A 6,000-nucleotide genomic window follows, 5' to 3' on the forward strand; every position below is an offset into this window, starting at 1 on the left:
ATTCTGAACTTTATTTTGAAATCCTGGGGACAGGGAAGGAAATTCTGATAGGTGAGTTCTGGCCCATTATTCTAATCACTGTTTCCCTTTCATTATTCCCACCCGTAATCACCATGGTGATCTATGGACCCAGAGATCTTCCCCCTCCTTCCTTCCTCCGGCTCTCTCTGTCTCCCTGATTTGCCTGTATTTCTCCAGCTTCCAGTGCCTCCCACTTCACTGATCATCTTGATCTAATCCCTACATTTTATACTGTCTCATATTCATTTTTTCTTCTTCCATTTGTCCCCTCTGAATTGAAATTCTTCTCCATTACTATTTTTTTGTTTTTTTTGAGACAGAATCTCACCCTCTTGCTCTAGACTAGAGTGTCATGGCTTCAGCCTAGCTCATAGCAACTGCAAAATCCTGGGTTCAGGTGATCCTCCTGCCTGAGCCTTCCCACATAGCTGAGACTACAGGTGCCCATCATCAGGCCTGGTTAATTTTTCGATTTTTAGTAGAGATGGGAGTCTTTCTCTTGCTCAGACTGGTCTTAAACTCCTGAGCTTGAGTGATCCTCCTGCCTTAGCCTCCCATAGTGCTAGGACTATATGCACACACCATAGCTCCTGGCCCATCATCACCATCATCATCATCATCACCATCATCATTATTATAATTTTTGTTCAAGATGGCCAGGCTCAGTACACCTATAATTCTAGCACTCTGGGATGCTGAGGGTGGAGGATTGCTTGAGGTCAGGAGTTCTGAGACAAGACTGAGCAAGAGCAAATTGTCTCTACTTTAAAAAAATAGAAAAATTACTTAGGTGTTGTGGCAGATACCTATAGTCCCAGCTACTCAGGAGGCTGAGGCAGGAGGATAGCTTAAGCCCAGGAGTTCGAGATTCCTGTGAGCCAAGCTGACACAGAGCACACTGTCCACCTGGGCAACAGAGTAAGACTCTGTCTCAAAAAAAAAAAAGACTTTTCTTGGCAAGGCAGGGCAGCTCAAGTCTTAATCCTAGCACTTTGGGAGGCCAAGGAGGGAGGATTGCTCAAGCCCAGTAGTTCAAACCAGGTTGGCAATAGCAGGACCCTGTCTCTACAAAAAATAATAATAAAATTAGCTGGGCATGGTACCACACACCTGTAGTCCCAGCTACTTGGGAGGTTGAGGCATGACAGTCACTTGAGCCCAGATGTTGAAAGCTGCAGTGAGCTATGATCATGCCAGTGCATAGGGTAAGACCCTGTCTCAAAAAACAAAACAAAAAAAGGTTTTCTTTTAATTCCACTTATTTGAAATTGTGATTATTTGTCACACTGAAGTTAATTTTTATATAGTCTATATTTATAAAATATTTTCTAAAATACTTAGTTAACAATAGCAATGGATTCTAGGAGAATATTTCAAGTACAACAGAGTGTGATGGATCTGCATTTCTATAGAAAGATCACGTGGATATAAATATAGCTGCCAGTAAGAGGAGGGTACTCCTTAAACTAGCAATGTTTGGGGAGTAGAGGTGTGCTTTTGACATGCTGAGTGGGTAAGTTTTTAGTATGAGGTCCTACTGGAGTTTTCCAAAAAGTCGGGAATCCTTCGCCCACTAAGTGCTTATCACACCGACTCAGCCATTTGGCAGCTGAGGCTATTCACATGGATTTCCAAATGAAATGGTCAGGTTAATTAGATTGCAATATTCTTATTCATTATATTAAGGCTACAATAATTTCTTTAAAAGTATACCATAATTTAGACGGACGCCCCCTAATTATTTATGCAGATTTCTTGTGGTTACTGTAAAATAGTTAGATATATACATGCGTCAGTGTTGAAGATCAAATGCCAGGCAGTCCCGACAGTAAGTTGTAGAATATTCTTCATTCTAGTCATAAGCAAAGGAACTTGTCTCCGTCATATACATGCTAATCTTCCCATTCCTTCACTGAGCCCCTCCAAGCAAGAGGAAAGGTCCAAACCTTGAAGTAATTTATAACGTGAAGAATATTTTTACACCTTAGGGTTTTAATGAAAATTAAAAGTGAATGTGATGATGCACTTGGAGCCACTTTGAACCCTGGCATTGTCTCAGTTATGTCTGAAATAAAACTGCCTACCCACTCCCAGTGTCCCAGCAATGACTATATTTGCAAATCTAGGAATTTGAGACCCTGTGTTAATCTCAACATGAGCCTCAAGGTCAAGAAGACACTTCTGTGTTTGAATGTACCACTTGTGCTTTTCAAAATGGGGGAGGGGGTAAATTTGGTCAAAACTCTCACGTGCCAATGCTTCTGAAAACAACTACAAATAAGGTATAATGAGGATTTAAAACAACACTCCAGGTTACCTAAAACTGAGGAAAACAAATGAGTCTGATTATTATTCTTTCTTGTGGTAAGCTTCATCAGTTACTTAGATGCATTTTGTGAGAACATTCATCCAACCCACCATTAAGAACAGAATAAAAGGATAAAAGGAAATTGGTTCTTACCCCAGCAAGTGGGGTTCAGATTAAAATGAAATACACACACACTGCAAATGTGGCCGAATGTGGTGAAAATAGAGAATGAAAGTGACCTCTTTGTCCATGTAGGTGAGAGTGGCTCTTTGAACTAGGAAACGGTTTGTTTTCAAGCCAATGGAGCCTAAACAGGATGCTTCCCTATATCCAGGGGGAGGACTCCCTGCCTTCACCAGGTCAGTTTCTTATTCCCTCCTGTGTCCGGGGTGCAGACGGGAATAAAACTTACCACTTCCATGAGATGAGTCAACCTTCAATTCACAGTGGCCACATTCGTGGGAAAATAACTTGTCAGGAGAAATGATTAAAGAAGACCATGTTTGACTTCAGTGCTGCCCGATTGGTGAATTATATTTTTAGAGCAATCAGTTTAAATCCTACAGATTGAAATTGTGCTGCTTGCTAACTGCCTGGGTGATTTGGCATGAAATTTAATTTGCTTTAACATGCATGGGGGGTAAGCAGAGGGGCGTTAATTTCACATTTGAGAGTTGCTGCATCACTTTGAAAATAACTAAAATCGTGGTGTAAGAGTTTGCTTTCATTTTTCTTCTTTAAAACAGACCTGAATCTGGCCAAACTCAGTACTCTAGTCTACCAAGCTGGGCTACTTTTATCTTTTTCTTTATGATTCTCATCCTTTCTCATTTTGGTATTAATGTTAAATGAGCACTAATTAATATTGAAAGTGTACTAGGCACTTAATTCATCATTTAATCAACATTCAGCACATTTTGCCTCTCAAACTGATAGTCGAGGAAAGTCGACAGCTCCTGACACTTACCTGATCTTCACTCCATTTGTGGGAGCAGCGGGGAAAGTTCTCTCAGAGCTCTTCGTTTTTGTTCCTTCATGTTCTCCTTCCCAGATTGGAAACCTGATTCATCTTGAATGTGCCCCGTGAAAGGCAGAATTTATTTTGGAATCAAGGGCTCTGTTTCGAAAATGTTGCTGCATAGGTATCCAGATTTCAAGAAACAAGTTAGTTCTCAAAGTCGTACCCTTTTAAAGTTCTTTCCCTGATATGAATAAGTCAAGACGAAACTAATCTAAAACTTTGCACACTGATAGCAGCAGGAATGACAACAATAAAAACAATGAAAAATAATAACATGTTGCCAGTGAATCAGTGTCTTAAACATACTTAGTTTAGATCTATGAATCAGCCACTTTATATACCCGAGGCTAATAAAATGCAATAAATATTGAAAATGCCTCCCTGCCGTGCCCTGTAATCTGTATGGGCCCTGCTGGTTTTGCACTGGTCAGGATTCATATCTAAATGATACTCAACTCTGGTCACTGGAATGCCAATCACCAGCAATTATTGATTCATACAATAGATCTGATGTTTGGTAAAGCCTGGGCTCTGTAAACTTGAATTTAATCCTAATTATGCCTTAAGGTAAATGTTTCAATAGGCTACTCTGTTGACAGTTAAGTGTTTTTTCACTAGGATCTTTTAGTATACATTTTTTTATAACCATTGTAAAGGAATTATTGCTTGGTTCCCCCAAAGATCTTTTAGCTTACTACTTTGCATGTATCATGAATACTGGTATGATTTATTACTTAATAGATTATAGGAATATGCCATTTCTTGAGATGACAGTCAATAAATACCATAAGGGATCTCAGGAGAACTATGTGCTTCATCTAATGAAGCTATTTATTTGAACTTGTTATAAGACAAATGGGTCTTCAGTTGATATCGTTGCATAGAATACCAGGCAATGGAGGTATTTTTAACTTCTTCCTGACCACATATGTTCCCCCACTGTAATTTCCCACAAATGATATCAGATTTAGAGATGACTTTTTTTTAAAGATTCGAACAAATGTGTTTCCTTTGGAGAAGTTAGTTCATTTCTTCTATTAGGAGAGTACCCGTATCAGTGCTGGAGAAGATAAAAATCTACTAAGTGAGTGTTCAGAAGGTTTAAATGTCTTTCTCAAAGGAATCTAGTTAATCTTGTTCCACAGAAATGCACACAAGTCCTGGAGTATCTTTGTCACTGCAAGAGTTAGCTCGCTCATCAATTATTAGCATTTCCCTTCAATCTCCATTTAGATTTTCAAGCCCCAGACAAATAGCAAAGTAAGTACATGTCAGAGAGAAAGGGGGGAGGTTAATTTTCAAGCAAAAAGGAATAAAATTCAACCAAAACAATATATGGCAGTTCAGCATAGGTATGATGAAATTACTCTCCTTTGTCAAATACTGGACGTACCACCCAGGTTGGAATCTTAACTGTTCTTTTCTTTCTATTCTGTTCTATAGTGTCTTAGGCTACTGTGTGTCCAGTTGCACTAAATAAAATTAAATTAAGAAATGTCTACAACATAATCAAAGATCATGTCTCCCTGAATTTAAGCCCTTTATTCTGCATGCAGCAGGGGAAAGAATTCTGAATAAATAGTTACGAGACAAAGGTTCTAGATCTAACTCTGTCTTTAACATTTGTACCATATAAGCTCATAGCAGGAGCATCCATATATATCATTAGAGAATAATGGTTATGCATCAGGCCTACCTCTGCACTGAGCTGTTGCCAAGATGCAATGAGATAACCTAGGTGAAAATGCTTTATAAACTCTAATGGCATTATGCTTTGAAAATGTGACATTATTTAGTGCCCTGGAGCAGCAAGGTACTAAATAATATCGCAGTAGCTGGGATTAATACAGCTGCCAAAAGAGCCTAATTTAGGAAATTGCTTAAACGTGAAAGAATCTCATTTCACACGCAGTGTTCACTGACAGTATCTCTGTGCTCCAGGTTTCAGGAGATGTCTTAATACCCAGAAAAGACGGAGGTAGGTACCGGGTAAATGGGGGTAAAGGAGGGACCCAGAGTTCCTGCCCCTGGGAGTTTGTTTGGAGCAGTTAACCACTCACACTCGTGCCCGAGCCGCTTTCACGTCTCCCTCTTCTTAACCTCCAACACTTCAACACAAGTCCTTCCCTTCTTTAATTGTAGCAACCTAACTTCAGGAGTATTCTTACCCAAACATTGCACTGAAAGAAACAGACAGAAGTAGGAATTCCATGGCTGGAGGATATCAGGGGATGGGATTCTTGAAGGGAGGTACATGCAGGGGTAAGAGGTGGGCGAAGATAGAAGGACATTATAGAGGAGGAGTACGGAGGACATACTCATGGAGCTTGATTTGAAAATCCTTTTTGTCCGATGCCATCATGATTAAACCACTCACCCAGCAGAGACACAACTAGAAAAGACCATAAATCACAGGGCAAACGAAGTACGTCTGAGTGTTGTGTGAATTTCTGGGGACAGAATCTTCAGGGGCCGAAGGTACGACAAAATACAAACACAATCACCAGTGTGGTGAGGACTGAGAGAGCAAATAAGGTAAAGAGTTTAAGGGCAGTTTTAGAAGAGAAGGCACAGGGAACAGAGCATCTCTGTAGTTCACATTTTGAACCTGGTCATGGCTACAGAATTATGGGGAGGATATTTTCAAGGC

The 6,000-nt window shown here is 39.9% G+C and overlaps 1 protein-coding gene across 8 annotated transcripts in view; it reads left to right on the top strand.

Moving 5' to 3' along the window:
• Positions 1 to 6,000, top strand: part of CTNNA2 (catenin alpha 2) — a 1,095,877-nt gene that overhangs the window by 785,318 nt on the left and 304,559 nt on the right. The window lies entirely within an intron of this gene.

Source organism: Otolemur garnettii, unplaced genomic scaffold (assembly GCF_000181295.1).
Source record: "Otolemur garnettii isolate 467f Iridium unplaced genomic scaffold, OtoGar3 scaffold00203, whole genome shotgun sequence".
NCBI lineage: Eukaryota > Metazoa > Chordata > Mammalia > Primates > Galagidae > Otolemur > Otolemur garnettii.